This window comes from Plecotus auritus, assembly GCF_963455305.1.
Source record: "Plecotus auritus genome assembly, chromosome: 9".
Classification (NCBI taxonomy): Eukaryota; Metazoa; Chordata; class Mammalia; order Chiroptera; family Vespertilionidae; genus Plecotus; species Plecotus auritus.
In genome coordinates this window covers 103,959,259-103,986,961 of record NC_137783.1, presented here as the reverse complement: position 1 = coordinate 103,986,961, position 27,703 = coordinate 103,959,259, and the positions used below count along the sequence as shown (strand labels likewise).

The window sequence follows — 27,703 nt, the reverse complement described above, 5'->3', positions numbered from 1 at the left end:
TAGCTTGATGAGACAGCCTTAACTTATTCATCTTTGTACTCTCAAACATGGCTAACTACTATGAGTCTTCAAGAATATTTATTGCATAATTGAATATATCAAATAAACTAGCCTCCTTTTCTATTTTTCCTTTTGGATTCTTTTACCCATATGAATATACACGTTTAACATTAACTCATAAACCACAGATATCTTCAAGCCATGCTTTTATTTTAACAATATTTTATTTTATAATCCTCTTCATTGTCACTTGTGATGAGTAATTATCATTTTATCATGCTGATTGATGTACCATAAATGTATAACCTCTCAAATAATGGTGAACACGCAGGCTGCTTTTTATTTTTCATTATGAAAATGATACTTTAATAAGCATCTTTATGAAACATATGTTCTTCAAAATATAATCTATAGTGTGTATTATCAGAATGCACTGATAGATCTAAGAGGGTGTGGACATTTCCTTGGCTCTTGAAATGACTTTCAAAAGATGTTCACAGGTTCACTGTATTACCAGTGAAGCATGTGCATGCCACCCAAAATCTAGTGAAACTGACATTTAACCTTTCAGTAGACACCTATTGTTTCATCTGCCCTGCACTGCCCTCATTCCAATGGAAACTCCCCCTCTACCCAATTGAATGTGGCTCTAACCTAACTAGAAGTTATTTGCCTTTTTTAACTCTTCCTCAGGATAGGAAGTAAAGGTTGTGAAAGAAAGCCTTTGTGTTTCTCTCATCAGTGCTTGAAACCTAATACGGTTAGATCCTACTCATTATTTCCCAGCATTTTCAGTTGTTCTCCATAGTACTGCCTCTGTTTTCTATAACATGTATGAAATGACTCATTGCTGACTGGTTTGTTTTCTCTCTCCATGCCTCCATACCCCCCACCGCGCTGTGATGGAAGGTAAGCTTCAGGACAGCCAGTTTCCATTTTCTCCACTGGTGCATCCCCAGCACCTGGGAAAGTACCTGGTGTACAGCAGGTTCTCAAACATGATTTGTTGCATAAATATTGAATCAATATGTGAGGTATCCAGTATTCTGTCAATACTTTTGAACTGAAGTTGATCCACAAAATAATTCTAATTGATTCAAACCAAAATGTTAGTCTCGCTGAAAGACTAGGCCTGCTTCAGTTTCCTTAGTCGTTCATGATTTAAAACAAAATTCAGAGAGTGCAAGAATATAACTTTTTCTTCTGATGAGGAATTTGTGAAAACTTCTAAAAAACCCACAAAAACAAACGCTCTTGTAATCAAGGCCTCTCATCAGGTTCTACTAGCTGTATTTGTCCTGCTGTTAATTCTCTGCCCAATTTTGTAGAGAAGAGAGAAATTTTACAACAAGAGCTCCTTGAAGAAATTAAAACTCAAACTGGCTGTCCCCTGTTCGTTTGCCAAACCACACTGACTTCAGGAGACTTTCAGCTAATTAATTTTCTTCACAATTAACTACCCTTTGTAGGTGGCCGTTATAATAGGAACATATTCAGCCTGTGCTGCACCCCTTACAAGCAAGGTACTAGGTAAAGGGCCATTAACAGAAGTGAGCTGGGACAGCCTCCCTTTATGAAGTCAGAGAAAAATGGAGCTTGAAAAATATTGCTCACAATCAAACAAATTGCTGAAACAAAAACTATGCTCTGCTGAACTGTAACATCTATTCTTTTTTATTAGGGTATGAGGCAAAAGTGATGTGAATTTTGGTAGTGTTTGCAATATAGGCATTCCTTATTATTATTTTTATATTCTTCCAGATGCATTGAAGGGAAGACAGAAAGAAAAAAGTAAAAGAAACTGTCCAGTTACTCTTCTTTAAAAATTAAATTAAATCCTCCTGTGTTTGCTTAACTTGTCAGAAACCTCTGTAGAATTTACACTGTGGGAAGCCTTTCACCATTGCTTGATCTTTAGTGACATCTGGTGGCCTGAATAACTCACGTAGTTGGAGAAAACACATCATTTTACATCTTTTAAGACTCCTTGGTGGATACCTGTTCTGTCTTTATGTGGTCTCCATTAAGAATAAATTAACCTTTTCTTTGGATTCTAAAGACATGTGTAATATAAGAAAAAAAATGGAGGGATAGCAACACTGAATTTATGAAAGCTATAGTAACACATTATTCTGAGTTTAAAGTAAAATCTATCTTTGTGATGATTCTTTCCCATTTTAAAAATAATTTGGTTTTGTACTTTATTTTTAACCAAATTATTAAATTAATTAAATATTTGTTGAATGTATTAATCAGCAAACTATGAATACTTTGCTACTTAGAGTTATAATTCTTTCACTCAACAAGTATTTTATTGAGCATCTACCATAAACCACATTAAAAATGATCTCTAAATAGATATAAACATCTTGACTTTATCAGTGGAGAACTTGATACATGAATTCAATAGTGACTTCTAGATTCCCTGGTGTCCCAATAAATATTTAAAGATTCTCAAGCATATTTTTACATTTTCACAAACCTCAGCATATCATGTATATATCTGGGTATTTAGCAATTATCTAAGATATACCTGACAATGCAATGTCTGCTGTTTAATGATATATCTTACATTTGTCATAAATTAGTTGATCATTGATAGAATTATGAAATCATATATTCTTCCACTACTCCTATTTTAAATGACTACTCTTCTCTTCCATTTACATGGATCAAGAAATAGGAGATATCCTTGATTCCTATTCCTATCCATGAAATCCAATCCATCATTGATTCCCATTGATTTTACTTCTGGAAAAGATTTCAAATCTGTCAAATCTCTACACTTATCATAACCTTTGTGCCAGTCTCCATCATCTCTCAACAAGACTGCCAACAGGACTGACTAATCTCCTATATCTACTTCATCCTTCCCCCAATCTCCTCACAGTGTAGCTAGAGGCATCTTTTTCTAAACAGTCTTGTTAAGCATCTCACTGACTAAAGTCCTCCACTGGCTTCCCATCACTCTGATGAAAAGATAAGTCCATCTAGGTGTGGTTCAACAGTTGAGCATAATCCCAAGAATCAAGAGGTCACCAGTTTGATTCCAATCAGGACATATGCCTAGGTTTTGGGCTCACTTCCCAGTTGGGGGTGTGTGCAGAAGGCAGATGATTAGTGATTCTCTCTCATCATTGATGTTTCTATCTCTCCTATCTCTCCCTCTCCCTTCCTGAAATCAATAAAATATAAAAATCATTAACATGCATGATCTTCCTGTGTCTTATGTCTGCATTATTAACTCCAAAGGGGCCTGCTTTGAATACCTTATTTATTTATGCCCTTTCAAGTTTTACAATCTTTGCAAATGTTGTTTCTTTCTTCTTGAAGTACTTTTCTCATCTGTCATTACCTATAAATCTTCTATTCATTTTTTATATACTGATGGTCCTCCTCTTATGATGAGGTTATGTCCTGATAAATCCAATATAACTTACAAATATCAAGTCTAAAAGCATTTAATACACCTAACCTACCTGGAACATGCTTAGGACACAAATATTAGCCCAGCATCATAAAGGAGTATTCATATTGCATATTGTTAGTTTGGAATAAGATAAAAAATTCAAAATTGTAGGTACAATTTCTACTGAATATGTGTCACTTTTGCATCATTGTGCAGTAGAAAAAGTGTAAGTTGACTTTTAAATTGGGGACTATCTAAGTTTACAAGGTATTTCTTCATAAATACATAAGCTGATTTTCCTATCCATATTAACCCCCACCATACATGAGTATGTCTTTCTTTTCATACTTATTGAAAGTATAATTCTACATTTTTTGATAATTTGATTAATATTTGCCTCCCCTCCTTGACTGTAATCTCAATAAGGAACAGAAATGTTTCTGTTAATCATTATATCTTAATAGCTAGTCCAGAATATGACATACCAACTGCAGTTAGTAGCTCATTAAATTAATCAAATCAAAAGGACTCTCAGTCTCTGCATATATCTAAATATGTATGTGTGAACAGAATGGGTGAGGGACTCAAACACACTTAGGTTCAAATCTTGGCATGATTACTTTCTAGGTCTATAAGCCTTAACATCATGCTTTAAATAAGCCTTTGTCTTCTCATCTCCAAATGCTTTTAATATTTACCTCAAAGGGCTACTGTAAGGATAAAATTAAATAATGGATTAATGGATGCAAAGCTATTAATTGTGCTAAGGCATAATGTCAGTCACATAATAAATTATAACTATTGTTATTATTATCATTATGATTCCATATCTGAAGGAAAATACCTCAAGTCATGCAAGGACATGTGCCTTTATGATTTTGTAGGAGATTGTAAGCAAGGTCCTAGCTGAGCTTATCTGAAAAACTCTATATCACACAGCAATTTCATCTTAGTAGATGGGACAGATGAAAGGAAGGATGTATTAAAATAGAAGTGATGACTGGTAATTCTACCTGAGAAATAGAGGGTAAGAATAGGGAGGTGCAATAAGAAGGTGAATTATTATTTAATACACATGCATGCTCAGGCACACAGACATACATGTGCTTGTGTGTACCTCTGTGTATCTTTACTCAATAACCATGAAAACTTTAAAATGCCTCACATCTGGACAAATAATTTGCTAAGGAGAATAGGTGCTGTGTTTGTGAGGCTGAAGGGCTTCAGGATCGTGTCAGAAGAAAGCTCTGGAGAGGCCCCCTAGAAATTACTAAGAGAGGTTCTCAAACCAGAGGTGAATGACAAGGGAGCAAGCTACACTCATAGGTTTAAAACATAAGAGTAGAAACTTGGATAAAAAAAAAAAAACCCTATCTGTTTTCTAATGATTCTTTATTTGTACATAGATATATGTAGACTAAAAAACTACCTTATTTCAAATCTAGGAATTTATCTGAAGAAAATGAAAACACTCACTTGAAAAGATATCTGCACTCCCATGTTCCTGGTGGCATTAGTTACAATAGGGCATGGAAACAACCTAAGTGCCTACTACTGGATGAATGGGTAAAAAAATGTGGATAAAGTATATTAAATATTTCTATACTTTTCAGACATAAAAAAAGGAAGGTCATCTTGCTATTGTGTCAACATTGTTAAAACTTGGTGGCATTCTGCTAACTGAAATAAGTCAGAAGAAAGGAAATACAGAATTATTTCACTTATAGGTGGAATCTAAAACAAAACAAAACAACAAACTCATAACTACAGAGTGCAGATTGGTGGTTGCCAAGAGTGAAGTTGGGAAGTGAGCAAAATGAGTCAAGGTCAAAGGGTACAAACCTCCAAATAGGTAAATCTTAGGGATATAATGTACAGCGCAGCAACTATGCTATCTAATAAAGAGGGAATATGCAAATTGACCATCACACCATCACAAAGATGGTAGCACCCATAGCCACAAGATGACGGCACCCAATCCCTTCAGCCCCACCGGAGTCCCCCAGTCCTTTCACAGAAAATGGGTTGCCTCAAAAGTTGGTTAAGCTTCTTAGGACAAAAAGCATTCAAGATGTTTGAAAAGGGAATTCCAATATTTATAAAAGTTTGGACTAGACAATTCAAGGTTATTTCCACTACAACCATCTATGATTTTGTGATATTAACATTCTGAATTCATGTAGTAAGCAGATATTATTTAAAGGAATGGCCATTATTATTAAAACAACTCATAAAACCACACTGTTTTATGTCAGGGACATTTTGTGTGATTTTCCTAATGGCTGGAGTGAATGCCCCTAAACTGGCAGTCAGACATCCCCCAAAAGGTCCCAGTTTGGAGAGGGTGCAGGCCTGGCTGAGGGACACCCCCTTCCCCCATGCACAAATTTTGTGCACCGGGCCTCTAGTAATTAATAAAGCTGTACTATAAAGTTGTTAAGAGAAAAGATCTTAAAAGTTCTCATGACAAAAACAATTTTTTAACTGTGTGGTGATGGATGTTAACTAAACTTATTGTGATGGTAATTTGCAAAATATACATTTATACATCAAATCATTATGTTATATACTTGAAAATAATGGTATACATCAATCATATCTCAATTATTAAGAACTACCTCATGTATGATTTATATTTCTAGTTTTTCTTTTTGTTGTTGTTAATCCTCACCCAAGGATACTTTCCTATTGATTTTTTTTTCTAGAGAAAGTGGAAGGGATGGGAAAAGACAGAGAGAGAAACATCAACGTGAGAGAGTCACCTTGATCGGTTGCTTTCTGCATGCCCCAACCAGGGCCAGGGATAAAGTCTGCAACCCAGGTACATGCCCTTGATAGAAATCAAACCCAGGACTCTTCAGTCTGTGGGCCAACACTCTGTCCATTGAGCCAAACTGGCCAGGGCTCTAGTTTTCCTTTAAGATTGTTTTCTTCATCTTCAGCATTGTATGATAAAGAACATAGCTTAAAGGAATACATAATTTGATTATTTCAAAATACATAGCAAAAAATAAATAAATAAAAGGGTAAGATCTAGGATGTATCCTTTTAAAGTGTTGAATGTAAGATCTACAACCATTTGTGATAAATATATTTTGCCCTATTCTTTCCACTCTCCATTTGAGGGATTATACCTGGAATATCTCAAAAGTGTATATAAAAGAAGAAGAAGAGAAAAACTGGGGAAGCCCCAAGGATATTCCAGAGGAGAGAGGAAACATAACACAATCCTTTGACAATTAACTAGCAGCTGAGGTTTTTTTTTAATTAATAGAGCACAATAAACACATTTCCAAACTCTAAATTTTAGCAATTGAAAAGAGATTCTCTAGAGCAGTGGTCAGAAAACTCATTAGTCAACAGAGCCAAATATCAACAGTACAATGACTGAAATTTCTTTTGAGAGCCAAATTTTTTAAACTTAAACTTCTTCTAATGCCACTTCTTCAAAATAGACTCACCCAGGCCATGGTATTTTGTGGAAGAGCCACACTCAAGGGGCCAAAGAGCTGCATGTGGCTCACGAGCCGCAGTTTGCTGACCACTGCTCTAGGGCATGGAGCTAGGCTGTGTCTGCTTGGAAGGAGTTCCCCAGTGATTTTAGGGAGCATCCTTGATTAAGAACTCAAAAGTATAGACCAGAAGCAGTGAGTCCAGGGAGGGGTGGTTGTTTCAATTTATTCATTATCAGATTATTCAGTACTTTTCAAACACACTGGGAGTTTCATTTCTCCATGTTATTTTTTCTCAATGCCCCCTCAGTCTCAGTAGCCACTTTATGTTCCTCTTACCAGGGTTTCAAAGTATCCTTCCATGTAAAGGTCACCCATATTCCCCAATCAGAATGGATCTTCACCTTCCCTGATGGTCCCATGGCTCTTTTCTTTGGGTTTCATTCCAACAATTATATTCCTCAGACTCATAATAATTACTACATTTACACAAGTAGATGATGTGCTCTTTGTAGGTAAAGGTTTTACTTATCCAGGTTTATATCCCACCATGTCCCTTGCACATTGCTTTGGGCACACAAAGTATCAATTACCATCATTCAAAAGAAAGATTGAACAAAAAATAATTAATAAGTATTTTCCCAATTTCTAATTTATCTTAAGAAATTCAGGAGTCAGAATGCCAAGAAGCTTATGCCAGTTTGGCCATTTATTGAACATCTCAGTGCCTGGGTTTTTGTATCCGGACAATAAAGACTAACTAATAGAACTGCTACAAATATTTAATGTTAGCATTTATAAAATGCATAAATGTTAGCTACATCAATTGGACCACCAGTCTACAGAAACCCTTTTCTCTGTCATAATCAGAATAGTTGGAGTGCTTACATATCTTTCTTCTCCATTTAACTTACATTATAATAGAGTAAAATATAATACTGGATAGTCTCTTCTGAAGATGTCCAATCACTTCCTACAGATACATTAACCTTAATAAACTCTGTGAAGCATTATCATAATTAATATTTACTAAGCACTCAGTGTGAAATCTACAGCATACAAAAGACAGAGAGAGAGAGCCTGGATGTCAAAGACACAAGTCTAATGTTTTTCTGCATCTGCATTGGCACAACGGCAGTCCAGGAATGATCTTCAGAATCCACACAGCTTCTATGACTGATATGCCCCATCTGTAATAATAAAAGCGTAATGTGCTAATTAGACCTGATGTCCTTCTGGGCGAAGCCAGGGCTGTGAGGGAAGCCCGGGTCCCGGGTGCCAAAGGGAAGCCAGTGCTGGTAGCCAGAGGGAGGAAGGCCTACTCTTGCACAAATTTCATGCATCGGGCCTCTAGTCTAACATAATTTGGCAGGAGACTAGAGGAAGTAGCAAAAGCCTGAGTGTCATGAAGTTGTTCCAGAGTTTTAGATCAACATCTAAAGTTGGCTTTCTGACTTTGGGCAAGATGTTTAACCACTCTTGGCTCTAGTTATTTTAACTTTAAAACTTGAATTATACCTGGCTGGCATGGCTCAGGAGTTGAACATTGACCTATGAACCAGGAGGTCATGGTTTGATTCCCAGTCAGGGCATTTGCCAGGTTGCACAAATCCCAGTGTGGGGCATGCAAGAGGCAGCCAATCAATGATGCTCTCTCATCATTGATGTTTCTATCCCTCTCTCCCTTCCCCTTCCTCTCTGAAATCAATAAAAATGTATTTTTTTAAAACAGGAATTATAATGGTTGCATGGCAGATATTAAATGTCATTGCTATTATTTTTTGAATCAGTTAAAATTATTTTTAAATATCATTATATTTCTAAGATCCAATGTTCTGGGAACTCATCCTAGGTTACCAGAATGACTTAAATATTTGCATGGAGAGGTAAAGTTGCTCAGAGTCACAAAATTTCACACACTGGTCACAGGAATTTTCAGCATTCACACAAAAAAACAACTTCAAAGCCCTTTCCGTTAATAGCATAGAGTCTGGTTATGGGGTGAGGCTGATTTATTTCTCATCCATAATAAATGACCTGCAGGCAAAGAAAAAATAATTGTCCTTGCAGTCCCTGGCTTGGTAAGGTGCCTCACCTTTCTGCTTGACAGATTTCCTACCAATGCATATTTAGAGGAGGGAGGACTATAAAAAAGATGAAAGCACATCACACATTTATATCAAGAGTTTCATTTTCTAGCCATAGCAGGTGTGTCATACAATTTCTCAGAGGGGCAAAGCCTCTTCTAAAGGCTGGTATTCCTGGAAAGGGAGGCATAAAGTATGTAGTGTGGAATGCATAACCATATATAAATATTCCACTTAGAGCCACTGGGTCCAGGCAGTGCCTTTCTCATAAGACTAAAAGTCTCTGACAGTCAAATTGTTCTGAACAAAACAGAAGATAAACCTCCTACAGGAGACAGTATTAAAGTTGACCTGAAACCCATCTAGAATACCTTTCAATTACATTATTGAAAACCCACCAGCGATGGCCTCTCTCCGAATCACCTCTCTGTTCTCCACTCCTTCCCTCACCACTGATTTGTCCACATCCATGCATTCATAAAACTCAGAAGTAAGATTTAGCACAGGCTGCTGCTACAGCTTATTTATTCCTGCTTTTAACACAGCCCAGTATCCAAATATCTAAAAATGATAATTAATCTATGTAAAAGTGTCTTAAGTGCAAAATGCTTTGCAGTTATTACTTAACAAAGAAACCATCTTTCTGCATGGGTATAGTTTCGGTTTTCACAGTGTTTTGCCTGCAGATTTTCTTCAAATAATGTTAATAAGCAACATTCTCTGGATTAGGTATTATTATACCTTACTAGGAATTATTCTAATTTATTTCTGTTTACTAATTTATTTCACCATCAGAACTGTATGAAGTTGTACTATTATTTTTTAACATTATAGATTTAAAAATCCAAAACAAAAATACTGAAGCTGAGAGAGATGAAGTAACCCAGAGTTAAATAGCAAGTGAATTATGAAACTAAATTTTGAACCCAGACAGTTTGTTTCAAGGGCCTTTATTCCTAAAATAATCCAACTTATAAAATAGATGAAAGCAGACAGGCTCTCATAATCTTATTCATTCAGCAAATAGTTGTTTAGTACCTTCAATGATTCTTGGTGTGCGTTAGTCATTAGAAGCAGAGCAATGAGTATGTCTTTGTCCATACAGTGGGGAAACAAACAATAAAACTTACAATAAACAGACAATGAAACAAACAATAGCATAGTATCTGCCATAATCAATTTTGGATTCCTATGCCTGACATGCTCCTTTTACACCCAGCGATCCACAACATAATACATAGACCTACCACTCACCAAGTTGTTCAGTTCTCAAACATCAGAATCATTTATGACTCAAATCCAAACAAAAATTCTCTGAGTTCTACCTTCCAATATATGCTTCCAATCTGACTCTTGCTAAGTGGGTCTATAATGCCATCCTAAACCAAGCCACACTGCCTCTTACCTAGACTACTGCTCTAACCTTCCCACTGTTCTTCCTACTTTCCTCTTCCCATCTTCTCTCCAACATTCTCTCCCTATCTCATGGGATACTAATTTCTGCAAATTCTACTTTCTGAATCATTCCTAATTACATCTTTATTGTCATTGTCCTAATACAGGGGCACATCTCTGACTCTCTCAGTGCCAAGTCATGGACGGTGGATGACTGAGGTGTCTCAGTGATAAATGAGGTCTCTGGAGATAGATGTGTACATAAAACTTTCTGTAGTTTCTATAAAGACTAATACAACTCCAACCAAGTGTGAGTGAGAAAAGCATTACATTTTTAAATGTAATTGTCTTTCAACTTAAAAAGTTAGAAACCACTGACATAGACCTCTTGACCATTGGCTCTCAGCTCTTTCATTCATTATATATTTTGTTCTCTCTCAAGAGTATAGATAGATCTGATGTCTCCCTATACTTGACAGGAAAATGTCGTATCTCTTTAGTCTGTTGCATAAAGTGCCTTGGGATCTCTTTTACCTCAGGCTCTCATTCTTGCACCCTATGTACCTGCACTACTATACCTGTTTATTTGCAATTTATTATATATGAAAAAAAAACATTCATTTGTTTTAGTTCATTTTTGTTCATATTTTGACTGCAATGTCTTTTTTGTTCTTTATCTTTTAGACAAAACATTTCAAGATCAAACTCAATTACTTCTTCTGTAGAGACTGCCTCAATTCTTCTATGAAGAATAGATTATTCCTTCTATCAGACACCTTTCTATTGTATTTATGAAGTGGTAACAAAGTTAGACATCATACTTATTTTTCCCTTGATAGAATGATCTGAGAGCAGGAATATAAACATTCTAAAATATCACTATACCCTAACTCGCATATATTCTGGTGCACAGTAAGCATATAAATATATATAAGAAATATCTTTATCCATATTACTTAAATTCAAACTGATGACATATGTAAATTATGTGCTTTTAAGTATCATCCTATTTTCAGTTTGGCTTATAAATTTTGAAAACAAATATACTGAAATTAACAACTTAAAAGTGTCAATTCATAACTTAATTAGGCTAAAGAGTCAACAATTTGGTCTTCCTGACTTAGGCTCACCCTTCTCCAATTCAGTGCCTACTTTATAGTCAAAGAGCTATTTCCAAAAACAGAAGTTTGATTATGTTCCTCCCTTAAATGATAAAACCTGGTATGTCCCAGAAAAAGTCTAAATTCCTCTCCATGTTTGGCCAGATCTTACCTTCTGGATCCTATTCATTTTTTCAGTCTTATCGCTCTTCACTCTCAATTCTATTTACTCCAAATCCCCAAATGCCATTCTATGCCCCAGGCATGTGAAACTTGCTTTAGCTCTACCTTTATCACATACCTATATGAATGCTGCTTATTCAATGCTTCTGTTTGTACATCTTTCTCTTACGATGTCCCCTTCGATTTCTTGGTTTCCTTTAAGGTTAGGACTTGACTCAAATGTCAACTAGCCCAACACTTTTCCTGATCAATTTTACATCCTCCCTTCCAGCAATACTAGCTAGCTGTCTTCCCCTCTCTCCCATCTTACCCTGCTCTTGCCCCTATCATAACATTTATTAGTGTTTATTTTTACTTCCTGTTTACTTGTATGTATACCTCATTAAACTTCAGAATTTTTGAGTTCTTGAACTATCTTTTTGTTTGTTTTTCTTTATCTTTTAAAAAATCTTTATTGTTGAAAGTATTACATATGTCCCCTTTTTCCTCTCATTAACCTTTTGTAGCCCATCCCCACACTCCACCTCAGGCCTTCACCACCCTATTGTCTGTGTCCATGGGTTATACATATATGCATACAAGTTCTTTGGTTGATTTCTTCCCGCCCACGCACCCTCCCCCGCCATGGTATTTATCATAGTTTCCAGAAGCTTAAACAGTCTCTGGCACACAGTAGATATAAAGTGAATATTTGTTAAATACATGAATGCAAATTATTGCTTACTCAGCCAAAATATCAAAAGCAATGTGGGATCTTAGAAAAAATGAATCTCAAGATGGTTATAAGGATTCTAAATGAGGAATACTCCAAATCCAAAGGCAAGTCTGACCTTTTGGCTGAAAGGAAGGGTTTTACCCAGAGAAAAAGGGATACTCATGGCAAATTAGACCTTGAGAAACAAAATGTGGTTTAATAAGTCCTAATCATTTTAGAATTAAAACTGCTGCCCTCAGAAAAGCTGAGCAAGTAGGTATTGGTTTCCCTCATAACAAACACATGAGAGAAGACAGATCTGCAAGGCTGGAAACAAAGGTATATCTGAATTAGGTATATGAACTTGAACAAATAATTTCTCCTTTTTTGTCCTCTTTCAACCGCAGAGTAAGGGGAAAAGTTGGATTTATTTTTTTCAGGACCAATAATGGCTATGTGATGAGTCTAGAAGACAGCCACTATTCTCTGTTACCTACTGCAGCACCTAATGGTGTGTCATTTTCTGCTTCCATCACTAAATTCCAGCTCTCACCCTTTTGCCTCCCTTTTATAAGGACTTATGTGATTGCACTGGACTCATGCAGATAATATAGAATAACTCCCCATCTCAAGTACCTTAGCTTGATCACATCTGTAAAATCTCCTTTAGCATGCGAGACAACTTAATTCATGGACTTCAGGAATCAGGGTATGGGCATCTTGTTGAGGAGGGTGGAAATTATATAGCCTACTCTATAAGACAGTCATTATAGATAGTAAAAGGCATGTCTGAAGCTACACAGATGAATGCTTTTATAAAGGCTGGGTTTCAACTCCAGCTGAGGCTATCTAATTCCAAAGTGTGTGCTCTTATCTGTTATGTCTCCTTTATGTGGACACTGCTTCATGGCACACACTGTGATACTATAACAATACAGAAAACACAGTGTGGATTTCTTCGATTGTTAGTTTCAAGAACAGTTTGTTTGGTCTTGCCTGAGGCCTTTTTCTCAGCCATAAGCAGCAGAAAAGTGAATCTGTTGCTTAGAAAAGTGCATCTGTGTGCTTCCTCCAGGCAGTCGCAAGACATTCATGTCCTTGTGATTTACACTGCATACAAATCTTGACATCCTGTTTGTTTCCTGTTGGCAAAATGACTTCACTATATACATCATTCTTATCTTAAATGTTTGCACAAGTCAGTCAGTCAGCAGGCATTTATTGAGTGCCTAAGGAAAGTATTTCACATAAATCAATGTGCTATAAGTCAATAAGATAATCACTCAAATGTCACCAATAAAAATGGCATTTCTCAAATGAAAGTCTTTCAGAAATGTGAAGATTGTGAAAACACACACGCACACAAATCAATGTGAAATAAAGAAAAAAAATCAATGTGAACACAAGGCCATATTATCCTTACTGATGAAGATTTAGCAGATGCCTAAATGTCTCCATGTCTCTTGTCTTTCCGTCTGTCTATTTACCTACCAATCTACCAATACCTCTAACAGACACACATACAGACAAAACACATATGTTTCTAAGTAAAACATTTTCAGGGGATCAATATATTCATACTTGGATGGTACATCCAGCACAGTGATAGGGCCACAGTAAGTAATTCATCAAGAAACATTTGCTGAACTAAGAGGTTCCATGAGTTGGACCCTAAAGCACAAAAAGACACTCTAACATTTAGGGCCTCTTAGTTAAACCGAAGCCAGAATGACGAATTCTATGCAGATCCCTAAATTCATTATACTCTTATGTAAGGGCCTATTACAAAATATGTTTTAATTGATTTCAGAGAGAGAGAGGGAGAGGGAGGGAGAAACATCAATGATGAGAATGATCAATCAGTTGCCTCCTGCATGCCCCCTACTGGGGATTGAGCCAGCAAGCAACCAGGGCATGTGCCCTGACCTGGAATCAAACCATAACCTCCCGGTTCATAGGTCAACACTCAACCACTAAACCACACCAGCCGGGCTTAAGGGCCTTTTAACATGGTATTCCATCTGATTGGAATGCTCTCTCTAACCCCTTTACCAAGTTAACTCATATCAACACATTTCCAAGGACCTCTCATCTCCATACAATGAATTATATATCCCATTTACATACTTTCATAGCACACAGTACTTTCCTCTATTGTGACACATACTAGCATTCAAATGAGCTATTGATCTGTGTTGCCTACTATACCATGATATCCATGAAGACAAGGCTGTATCTTATCTACTGTTCTGCAGCCCCCAGCTTGGAGCCCGACTCACAGTAGAAAGGAAATGCTTTGGGAGCTATAAGATGAAAAATCTAATGTTGTATGCTAGAGGCATTTGAAAAATGAATTTTCTGCAGTGCTGGAACTCTCAATGCACGTACTACTCAGAACCATACTCCTGTTTTCCCCAGTTGACAAAAAACCCTTCAGTGATACTCCAATTAGTTCAGAATTCAGGAATCAATGTTTCCCTTAAATGGAAACATAAATTGTATGTGTAATTTTTGGTGGATCATATTGAAAACACCAGTTAGTAAGGATCATGGCCCAGTAAGAAATGAAGCTTCCAAAATCAACAATATTCTATTGTATACGGACAGCATTACTAGCAGATTCCTGCCAGCTCTTACCCCTTAGGGATTTGGAGACCAAGGGAATCCACACTGAAATAGGCTGCATCTGTTCCAGTTCTGGTTGGCCAAACTCACTCTAATAAGATTCTCTATCTTTGATTAAATATATTGAGAATTTATCAACTTGTATTGTGGGTGTGGGTGTGTGTGTGTATGTGTGTGTGTGTGTGTGTGTGTGTGATCTCTACCTACCAAAATGAAATGACACAGAAAATCACAAAAAGCTATGATTTTTGAAAAGGAATTTTAAAAAGGAATTTTGTAGAGGACTAGAATTTTATCCTGAGCAGGAATAGATATAAGCCTTCAAAGTAGATAGAAAATGTACAAAACTATAGCTGTGTCGGGAAAAGAGGAAAAAAAAATGGCTGGAGCATAAAATAAATTGGACTGGTAGGTGGAGAATGTTGGTAGGTAAGATTGGAGAGGTGGGTTTAAGACATTGAATTGCCTTGAAAGCAAGTCAAAGAGTAAATGTTAGCAGGGAAAGGCATAGAGTGCTTAAAAAAAAACACAACAACACACACACAATAGGATGTTTATTTGGGAAATTAATTAATATTTAAAAGTCATTTAGGGCCAATACTGTTTTGTTGATTATCAAACCTCTTTAGTTTAACTACTTCTCACTTTCCATCTTCCACAGAACACTGTTCTTGCCATTTTCTGATGCTGAAATGTACATGAGAAATTTCACAATAATGTGAAATAATTCAGAACCATCTTCTTCATAAAATAATTCAAAATTCCCACTCATTAAGTACCCTCTAATATTTTTCTATTTTGTTTCACAAATGATCATACCTTACATTAGAATTAGTGTTGTTTATAGCTGTCTCTTTTACTATAATAGAAACCCCATAAGCAGAGAAGACAGATCTGATTTCTAGCAATAACAACAATGAAAATAATAATTGATTATAATTACACAACACTTAATGTGTGATAGGCACATCACTGAGCACATTATAAGGATTCATTCATTCAGTACTTTGAGATAATGAAAATATAACATAGAGAGGCAAAAGGTCATATATATATTATTTTTAAATACGTTTTTATGGATTTCAGAGGGAGGAAGTGAGAGGGAGAGAGAGAGAGAGAAACATCAATGATGAGAGAGAATCATTGATCGGCTGCCTCCCCTATACCCCTGACTAGGGATGCAGCCCACAACCCAGGCTTTGCCCTGACTGAAAATCAAACCATGAGCTCCTGGTTCATAAATTGATTCTCAATCACTGAGCAACAATGGCCAGGAGGATATATATATTTTATGAGCCAAAATTATCAACCAAAACTTCTGGATCCAGAATCCTTGCTCTTAATAGAGCAGTATTGCTCCTTTATCAAAACCAAGGATGGCATTTTGTTTATGTTCTAACTGAATGACAATAACAATGCTATTTACCTACAGTCTTAATCTTAAGTATATAACTGATTAATTTACTAAATCAACAAATATTTGTTAAGGAATGATGTTTTCTGAATGCTTTCTGTTTGCTCCAGAATCAGTAGTAAACCTTACAGTCACAAGAGATTATTTAGCTACAAAATGTCACTTACAAATAAACTTTTACTCCTTTACAGTAGGTATCAACATCAAAATTATGTCGATAGTCATACATGTTAATTATATATGTAAATCTGAAACAGTGCTGATTATTTTAGTGACTTCATATCTCTTTTTGGGCTTTTTATTGATATATGGCATTATCAAGAAAATATTTTTCTGTAAGAGTTGTATGGCTGGGAAATTTTAACAAATTACTTTAGTAAATGATTTTCTTTTTCACCGGGGTTTATATATCAGAAAGAATATCCAAACCAGTTAGAAATTCTTACATTTCAAGAGGGAGTCATTTTAGACCCTGGAGCAAGCCTTTGCGACAATTCTTGACATCTGAATTTGTGTTATAACTGTTTGGGAAATAGCTGCTTACCTATAAAAATAAAATCTACTCCGTCCATATTTGAAGCATATATGTCAGTCGCTTTCTCATGTTTCCAATTCAGTACCACAAATGAGCCATTACTTTACTCCTGATTTATTATATAGATTTATATATTCCTTATGAATTCCTTGTTGTGGTGGTAACTGAAATACAGACATACTAATACTAAAATGGTTGTCCTTTTGAGAGGTGAGAGGTGAAAGCATTAAAATCCGAAGCTGCTTGTTTGGACCCATTAAATGGCTCTATGATTTCACCTACATGGCTAGTTAACATGTAGCTCTTCCCAGACTAAATCTCAAAAGATCTTTCATAGCATTTTTCTGCAGTCTCCTATAGTATGACTGCCAATCAGTGAATGCGTAGTTAAGGTAACAAACACATGTGTCAAGTATTTTCAAAAAAGATGCCTTATTATATCTCATACTTAATATAAAATAACATTAAGATATATCAAACAGCCAAACATATCATTAGATGCCCTGACTTTCCACTGTACAGATAGCATATTCACATAAAAATGCTCCTGTTTGACACAATGGCTTAGTCTCTCACTTTGCAACTCCTGTATTTTCCATTTATTGATTTTTTGTTTTGTTTTCTCTCCCCTTCCATTCATTCTATTTTATTTTTTTAAGTTCTCATGGGCCTTTAAAAACAAACTCAGGACTACTTTATTGCAATATGTTCTCAAATGATACTTAGAATGTAGGTTATAATTGCTCAACATTATCATATTTGCCCACAGTGATATCAGACAGCGTTGTCTCACTTGCAAAATGAACAGTTAAAAAGGAACTGCTACAGGAACAAATAAACTTTATTGTAAAATGGTGACAAGGAGTAAGTTCTATAGAATATTCAGTATTCTATTTTAACTCAGGTTTTCTCTTGTATTCTCAAAGAAGGTGATTAAAAATGTAAGCCAAGAGACATATGAAAACATGCTCAAAATCACCAATCATCCAAGAGATGCAAATCAAAACGACACTGCAGTACCATCTCACATCTGTCAGAATGGATATCATCAACAAATCAACAAATGGCAAGTGCTGGTGAGGATGTGGAGAAAAAGGAACCCTCATGCACTGCTGTTGGGAATGCAGACTGGTGTAGCCACTGGTGTAGCCACTGGAGAACAGTACAGAGTTTCCTCAAAAAATTAAAAATAGAACTCCCATTTGACCCAGTGATCCCACTTCCAGGAATATATCCCAAGAAACTAGAAACACCAATCGGAAAGGATATATGCACCCCTATGTTCATAGCAGCACAATTCACCATAGCTAAGATTTGGAAACAGCCTAAGTGTCCATCAGCAGATGAGGGCATTAAAAAACTGTGGTACATCTACACAATGGAATACTAAGCTGTGGTAAAAAAGAAGGAATTCTTACCATTTGCAGCATCATGGATGGAACTGGAGAGCATTATGCTAAGCCAGTGGTCGGCAAACTGCGGCTTGCAAGCCACATGCGGCTCTTTGGCCCCTTGAGTGTGGCTCTTCCACAAAATACCACGTGCAGGCACGCACGTGCAGTGTGATTGAAACTTTGTGGCCCATGCACAGAAGTCGATTTTTGGCTCTCAAAAGAAATTTCAATCGATGTACTGTTGATATTTGGCTCTGTTGACTAATGAGTTTGCCCACCACTGTGCTAAGCGAAATAAGCCAGTTAGAGAAAGATAAATATCACATGATCTCACTCATTTGTGGAATATAATGAACAACATAAACTGATGAACAAAAATATCCAGAGACAGAGAAGCATGGATCAGATGCTCAAACCTCAGAGAAGGTAGGGGAATGTGGGGGTAAGAGGGAGAGATCAACCGAAGGACTTGTATGCATGCATATAAGCCTAACCAATGGACACAGACAACAGGGGTGTGAGGGCATGAGTGGGGTGGTGGGGGGCAATGAGGGGATAAGGACACATGTAATACCTTAAACAATAAAGAAAAAAAGAAAAAATGTATTAAGATATCTATGAGAAAAATATCACATATAGACATTAATATAAATTCCAATTTCTAAATCACAATTAAAAATTATATGTAATTGTGTTTTTAATAACTCTCCCAATATATCTTATGTTATTCATTGAAGTAATAAAGAGATGCAAACACTAACAATTCCTCTTTAATAACCCATCTAATTTATTTTATTTTTATTTTTTAAATACATTTTTATTCATTTCAGAGAAGGGAGAGGGAGAGAGACAGAAACATCAATGATGCAAGAGAATCATTGATTGGCTGTCTCTTGCACATCTCCCACTGAGAATGGAGCCTACAACCTGGGCATGTGTCCTGACCAGGAACTGAATGAACCATGACCTCATGGTTCATAGGTGGACCCTGGCTGGGACCATCTAATTTATTAAGTCAGGAATAAAATTCTTCCTATTGTACTGCTTCTCAGCTAAGTTACATAGATCCATAAGGAGTACACATCTTCAGAATGTCTAAATTATATATTAGGAAAGAAACTAAACTTCCATTGGTTTGTGATGTGACTTTGCAATTATGGTTATTTCATCTTGGATACTACATGAATATCAACAAAAAATATTAAATAAACTCTCAAAAAATACTTAGTTTTAAATTAACATCCAGTTAAAATTAAACTTGATTATTAAATGTGCATGCCACAATATTGGGAAATCTAACATTTCTGACAAGAGTTTATTACTTTATGTATAAATTAAATTAAATACTTCATTCCATTCTAATTCTATAACAAAACTGAATCACTCATTTCCTATTTCTAAGCCATATTTGAGAAGAAAGAATTTCAGAGATGTTGCACATTTTTCATGAAGTCTGGTGAATTTAAAAAATATATATAAAATCTAAAAAAATTACACTGTTTATAGAAATTAACAACCCTTAGTTCCTCTCAAGTTAGTTTCCCTCTTCCTTTCCTTTATTTATATGGACCCTTGTTTTCCTTCAAGATGTAACTCATGGCAGCACAAACATAGAGTATTCTCCAAATCATTTAATTTCCTTATTTTGCCACTTTGCAGATTGAATCATTTCACCTTTCATGTCATTCAGTGAAGGAATATAAAAGACAAAATATTTCTCTAGACACTTGACATGCAGGAAGAGAACACAATATTTCAAATCCCCATAATTCATAGTTTGAGGACCAGGGAGCCAGATTACCTACTTTTTAAAATGTGTCATAATTCATGTAATCCACCTACATCCCTTCCTTTGACTGCAATGTATAAAAAATAGATGAGAAACCTCCATTCTCTGGAGCATTATCCCAATCCATTGTGATACTGTATCCCGGCAATTGTTGACAGTTTGGCTCAAATAAACTCACAAAAATTCTTTAAAAATTAATTAATTAGTTAATTAATTAAAATGTATCATATTAAGAAATGTAGTGTCACTTACCAGTCAGTTTACATCTTAGTATCCACCTCCATACAAAATTGACTCTGAAAGAATAAAAAAAATTCAAATATAAAAGAATATATAAAAACTGAGTATTTCATAGTAAACATAGAAATCATATAGTTGAAGCTACATTGACACAGCTTCTATTTAAATACGTGGCATTTAGGCAAATGCATTTTAATGACAACAATAAATCTGTACAAAGGGATCTTAAAAGTTTACAGCAAGGAAGTAAATCTTTAAAGGCATCAGCTATGGTTAAAATGCATTAAGGATAAAAATAGTTCCAGTTATGCTTACTGAGTTATTTAGACAGATATGATAAAAAAATAGAGATGGTCATATTTGTTGTAGCCTTTATTTTTTATAACATGGAGACTGGCAAACTTCTCTAAAGACTCTAAAAAGACAGTAAATATTTTAGGGTTATAAGCATGCAGTCTCTTTCTCAACTACTCCATTCCATTTTAATAAATAGATATAGATGTGCTCCTATTAAACTTTATTGACAAAAATCAGCAGGCTGGTAAAGATTTGGCCCAGACCACTGTTTGCTGACTCCTGATTAATATACTGAGAGTTTCAGTCCTAACACCTGGCAGACAATGAGATATAGACAATCACAGGGAGGGACTGAGTAATTTGTGCCCTTAGCTTCAGAATAAATTATGCAATTAAAATCACCCTATAAAAACTTGTGCAGTTCTCATCCCGGAATTATGATAGATAAGACTCAAAGAGTCATTACAAATATTTTAAAAAAGTATCCTATATAATAAAGAGGTAATATGCAAACTGACCTTCATGCCCTCGCACAAGATGGCCACCCCCATGTGGTCAAAGATGGCCGGCAGGGTAGAGTAGTTGTGAGCAACCAGGCCTGCAGGGGAGGGCAGATGGGGGCAACCAGGCTGGCAGAGAAGGGCAGTTAGGGGCAGCCAGGCCTGCAGGGGAGGGAGTTGGGGGTGATCAGGCTGGCAGGGGTGGCAGTTGGGGCAATCGGGCCAGCAGGGGAGCAATTAGGCATCAATCAGGCTGTCAGGGGAGTGGTTAGGCTGGCAGGCAGGCAGGTGAGCAGTTGGGAGCCAGCAGTCCTGGATTGTGAGAGGGATACCCGACTGCCGGTTTAGGCCCGATCCCACAGTCAGACATCCCCTGAGGCATCCCAGATTGGAGAGGGTGCAGGCTGGGCTGAGGGACACCCCCCTACCCCAGTGCACAAATTTCATGCACTGGGCCTCTAGTTGTACATAAAAGGTCAATATTACATAGTACATAGGAAACCTCATATTTTTAAGAGAATGAAGCCAACTATTTGATTTTGATGCATGCTTAAAAAATATGCTAAGTAACAGCAAGATTCCTGGATACTGACTTTTATTTATAGATCAGAGAGTTGAAATACTAAATGAGGAAGAACCACAGCTTGGAATTAGCCAGATAGATTCATCAGGCCAGTTTTCTAATCCCTGGGAAATGAGTTGAAAGGATGAGACTAGACAGGACTGCTGCAGAGAAGGATCTATTGTCAGTCTGAAAGGCAGCAGTGAGAACTTTCCTGCAAAGGTTCATTATCTGATCATTAGTTAATAAATATGTGATGTTGCTAGAAACAAGGAGACAGAATGAACTGTCAACAACTCAGCTACCCAGAAAAATAGGAATTGTACTCTTTTAGGAAACATGAGATCAACTCAAAATTGGGAATTGGATTATGTAGGGGAGAAACAATTGCATTTGTGACAGAAGGGGTTGGTAACAAGAATTATTGCCATTATTTCAGTTATAACTGTTACTTTCTCACTTTTGAATTTTTGAAATTGGCTCCATGTGGCAGACCTCAAAGCGCATTTCAACACCTACCCACACAACCACACACTCACTCTAAGAGGAGATTTTCCAATTTGAATGGTTGGCTTGTTCTGGTAACTTTACCTTTTTGCTCAAAGAAAGGCTCTACTTATCAGAGCAAAGAAGTATTAAGGAAGCATCTATACATATAAAGAGGTAATATGCTAATTTTCCGTTAAGGTGTCCCAGTAACGACCAATTTGCATATTGACAGACCAGCAAGAGGCTGCGCTCACAGCAGGGGCTGGATGGCTGGAGCCAAGCTCCCAGGGGTCTGAGGAGAGTGTCTGACAGGAGCCCGGACTGCAAAGAAGGAAGAGGAAGGGGCCACGGGGAGCTCCTTCAATCCCCCTGCATGGACACCCTACCTCGGCCCCTGTACCCCCGGGGGGATAGGTAGGCTGATTGGACAGGGAAAAGACTCAGCCTCGGGGCTAGCTGCAGCCCGCACCTCTGACTCCCGATTTCTTCCCCTGCCACCCCCGCCAGGGGCGCCCACAACAATAGCACACCAGCAACCACCTGTCAGTGCCCCCAGGAACTCGGGGCCTGCAGCCCAAAGCCCACCGCTGCCAATCCCCCTCTGCTGGGGCCAGGCACGCCTCTCCTCCCTACAGCTCCAGACCTGGGTGGAGGCAGGCCTGACTGGCCCCCCAGGGTCAGACCCTTCCCCCCAACAGCAGCAGTGCCATCTCGGCAACAGAAACACACTGAACCTTGCTGGGGGCACAGCTAAACCTGCCCTCCTAGCTCACCTGGCTGCACCCTGGCCTGGCCCCCAACCCGCTCCAGGAGATTGGAGCCCTGCCTTGAGCAAATACAGCTGCGAAACAGCCACGTACAATTTAAAGAATGGCACCAAGCAGGAAGGTTTGACAGTTACTCCACCTTCAGCTTCGCTGGCCCCTAGTGCCCCCCTAACACCCTGCCCCCCACCAGCGCCCCCAGGGATGACCACTGCTACAGGACTGCTGACCAGAGCCCATCCCTCTGAAGCCTGTGGAACCCTCTGCAAAGCTTCCATAGCTACAGTCCCAGGAAACAATCATGCCCTCCTCCCCTAATCAGCACCTGCTACCTGCGAGGGTACCCATGAGCTTAAAAATAACAATCCCTTCCCATTTAGACATCACTTACTTGATGAAACAGTTCTAGGTTTATTAGCTCAGAACCTCCTCATGACAACCTAGTGAGGTAGGCGGAGAAGAGATTACAATTCCCATGGTATATGCATATGTATTCAGAAATGAAGCTCAGAAAGGAAAAGTGTCAAGCCCAGTGGTTCAGCACATGCCCCACAGGGGGGCAATTTGATTTTAAGTGGGGGCAATTCGAGAATGAGATAACAGTGAATTTTTTTGTATTTCTTATGGTTCTAGGGGCCTCATCTATAGCATATCTTACATAATAAAAGGCTAATATGCAAATGACCGAATGGTGCAATGACCAGTCACTATGATGCGCGCTGACCACCAGGAGCCAGACACTCAACGCAGGAGCTGTTCCCTGGTGGTCAGTGTGCTCCCACAGGGGGAGCGCCGCTCAGCCAGAAGCTGGGCTCACGGCTGGCGAGCACAGCAGCAGTGGTGGGAGCCTCTCCTGCCTCCGTGGCAATGCTAAGGATGCCTGACTGATGGCTTAGGCCCACTAAGCTGTCAGTCGGACATCCCCCCAGGGCTCCTGGACTGCGAGAGGGCACAGGCCAGGCTGAGGGACCCCCCCCCACCCCAAGTGCACGAATTTCATGCACTGGGCCTCTAGTCTTTAATAAACATAAAAAGCGAATTTCTTGTTCTCTGCATTCATATGACTCCCAGTTATGGGCTCAATGTTGCCCTTCAAAATTAACATGTTGAACTCCTAATTCCTAGTACCTCAGAATGCATTTGGAGTTAGGGCCGTTATAGAAGTAATTAATGTTAAATGATGCTATTAGAGTAAACCCTATTGCAAGATGACTGGTGTCCTTATTAAGAAAAAAAATAAATCAGAGGCAGTCAGGAGCACACACAGAAGAAAGACCATATGAAGTTGCAGGGATAACACAGCCATCCACAAGCCAAGGAGAGAGGCTTCAGAAAAAATCAACCCTGCCAACACCTTAAGAAACTAAGAGAAAATAAATTTATTTTGTTTAATCCACTCAGTCTGTGGTACTTTGCTGTGGCAGACCTAGTAAACTAATACACACCTCTCCCATGACCACCTATAATATCAATCAAGGAATGGTAGCAGCAAAACACTTTCTCTGATGCCTGAAATCTATCTAAAAGCCAACTTCCCCCCTGCTTCCACCAGGTACAGTGACTGCTAGCAATTAGAGATGTAATTGTGACACATGTTTAGAGTGAAGCAAGAATAAATGGCTGCAGGTGGAGGGGAAGGAGGAAGGCTCATTGTGAATGTCAGTTCTCCATTTTTAGAGAAGTTATAAATGGATCCAGAAAATGCAGTTGGAATTCATGTGGTCAGAACCTCTGCATTGTCTCTCTATTGGTATGTTCCTAGTTCTTGGCTACACTCCAGAGGCCAGATGTTGAAATTCCAATTAACCATGAAACTGTCAAAAGTGAAAGTTGTTTTGTGAGACCTTGACAGTCATCTCCTCATTTCAGAGAAAATTGAAGCTGTTAAACATTCATTTTCTCCAAGTCACAAAAGTAATGATTTGTAGATCCTGCATTCATTATAAAATCCCATTGGTCTTTTTTCAAAGATTATTCACTGTAGAGACCCTGCCTCAGTGGGCTGTTTATTCATTCCTTCATTTATTCATTCTACAAATGTTTATAGATGGCTTGCTATGTTCCAGACACACTTCTTGCTGTTTTGGATACAGCAGTGAACAGAGAATAAAACTGCCCTTTAAGTTTATATTCTAACATTGAGTAATGGACAATAAACAATTATCTCTTAACCTATAGATGTTGTATGGCATGATGAGCTTTGAAGAAAGCCAAATTTGGGGTTGATTTGAGGCCCTATGATGCAGTAGGTATCTCCTTCAACAAACTAGTATGGTGGTTAAGAGCTCAGGTCTGAAGTCTTGTGAATGCTAGATATTTCCTTTCCTGAGTAACTTTGAACAATTTACTTTGACCCTCTAATCCTTAGGATCCACATTACATAATTGGCACACTAAACATAATTAAAAGAGATAGATAAAGAGGCTAGGGAGGGAAAAAGAGAGAAAGTATTACATTGGTTAAGACATATTTAGTTTCAGCTTGGTGTCAAACAATATCAGGTGTAGCCCATTGAATTAATGCTTCTAGTCCTTCCTTCCTCCCTGCAGTCAAACCCTTTGACCTATCATTTTGCAGTTGCTAAGAGTAAAATTATATTCCTTAACTTTGGGCTGAGCCCTATGTCTTACTTTGGCCTGTAGAAAAGGAAGAAGTGACTGTGAGGATTCCAAGCCTAGTCCTTAAGAGACCTTGGGTATTTATGCTTTTCCATTTGCACCCTGTCTTAGCCTCGGATTGCCCAGAAGATGAGAGCTGTGTGGGACAGAGCCACTTCTGCTGACCCTCCCACCTACTCCCAGAAGCACAACAGCCTGGTTACCTGTCCCTGAAGCAGAGCTGCTCACCTGAGCCTAGAGGAACCCGAACCAACCTGAAGGCATGTAAGAGACAATAAACAGTTGGTTTTTTCAATTACGAACTTTGGGGATGCTTTGTTGCACAACAATAGCACATTGATATACTAGGCATTAAATATCCCTAATGTATTTCCTTTGCATATTGATTAAAACAAAATAAAATAACTTTAACCAACTTACCCTCCCTCATAAAGCTTTAAGACTGAGAACAGATTGAGACTTGAGACACAGATCAAATTCTACAAAACAAAATACCAAATATTATATTAAGACATCCCAAGAGTTACTTAATTCCTCCCTCTTTAAGTTACAAAATACCTCAGAGAGTTTGGTAAGTGCTAAAAAGCTTAAATGGGATTACAAGCCATAGTGAGTTTCAGAAATATCATTGACTATATCAGAGCACTCTTTCTCTCTTTTAAAAATGGAGTTTATTGGGGTGATATTGGTTAATTAAACCACACAGGTTTAAAGTGCACAACTCTATAACACATCATCTGCATACTGCATCATGAACTCATCACCCAAGGTCAAGTCTTTTTCCCCCACCATGTATCCCCTTTGCCCTCTTCCACCTTCCCCTGCCCCCTTTCCTTCTGGTAGTCACCATATTGTTGGCTGTATCTATGTGCTTTTTTTTTTTATCTTCTTAATCCCTTCAGTTTTTCACCCAGCCCCTCAACCCTACTCCCTTCTGACAGCTGTTGATCTATTGTGCATATCTGTTTCTGTTTCTATTTTTGTTTATTTTGTTCATTAGATTCCACATGTAAGTGAAATTATATATTTGTCTTTCTATGACTGGCTTATTTCACTTATCATAACACCCTTTACGTGTAGCCATGTTGTCAAAATGGGTAAGATTTCCTTTTTTATGACTGAGTAGTATTCCATTGTATAAATCTGTGGTTGGCAAACTGAGGCTCGTGAACCACATGTGGCTCTTTGGCCCCTTGAATGTGGCTCTTCCACAAAATACCATGGTCTGGGCGAGTCTATTTTGAAGAAGTGGCGTTAGAAGAAGTTTAAGTTTGAAAAATTTGGCTCTCAAAAGAAATTTCAGTCATTGTATTGTTGATATTTGGCTCTGTTGACTAATGAGTTTGCCGACCACTGGAAATGTACCACTTTTTTTTTTAAACACTCATCTATTGATGGGCAGTTGGGCTGATTCCACATCTTAACTATTTCTGTATATCCTCTTTGGAGAAGTGTCTGTTCATGTCTTTTGCCCATTTTTCAATTGGGTTGTTAGCTTTCTGTTCAGTTTTCCCAACATCAGTTATTGAATTGAATCTCTTTACTCCTTTGTATGTTCTTGCCTCCTTTGTCAAATATTAACTGACCACAAAGGTATGGGTTTATTTCTGTCCTCTCTATTCTGTTCCATTGATCTATATGCCTTTTTTTTGCCAGTACCATGTTATTTTGATTATTATGGCCTCGTAATATAGTTTGGTATCAGGTAGCAAGAACACTCACCTTTATTCATTGTATAATATAGTATAGACATAAACTGCTTTAAAAATTATTTCCAAATTAAATATGCCTAACACTGATGAAACATTCTATAGTGGGATGTGTGTTTTTATATATAGTTTATTTGTATGTGTGTGTGCATGCCACTGGGGTTATATTGCTGTTATAAGCTATTACTATATTTTAAATAATTTTAAGTGATGTATAGATATATAGGGAGAGAAAGTCTATCTTTTTTATGTATGAATTCTGTATTTACAAATTCGTGTTTTAGCTAAAATATATTTGTAATCTCAACATCAATATTGCTGACTTTTTTGCAGTCATTTGTCAACATGTGCAGAGTGGTAAAAATTTTGAGTCACCTGGTGTGCATGTTCCCAGCTGGGGTGGAACAAGGCAATGCTTTGCCTTCTTGTTTCAGCTCTCAGACTAGA

General features: G+C 37.6%; 1 protein-coding gene across 1 annotated transcript in view; it reads right to left on the bottom strand.

Annotated features, from left to right (window-relative positions):
* TENM4 (teneurin transmembrane protein 4) overlaps positions 1-20,359 on the bottom strand; it is a 2,454,724-nt gene extending 2,434,365 nt beyond the window's left edge. The window contains exon 1 of the mRNA XM_080687404.1: positions 20,330-20,359. The gene's annotated coding sequence lies outside the window, so the exon portion shown is untranslated. The remainder of the gene's footprint in view (positions 1-20,329) is intronic.
* Positions 20,360-27,703: the final 7,344 nt, after the last annotated feature.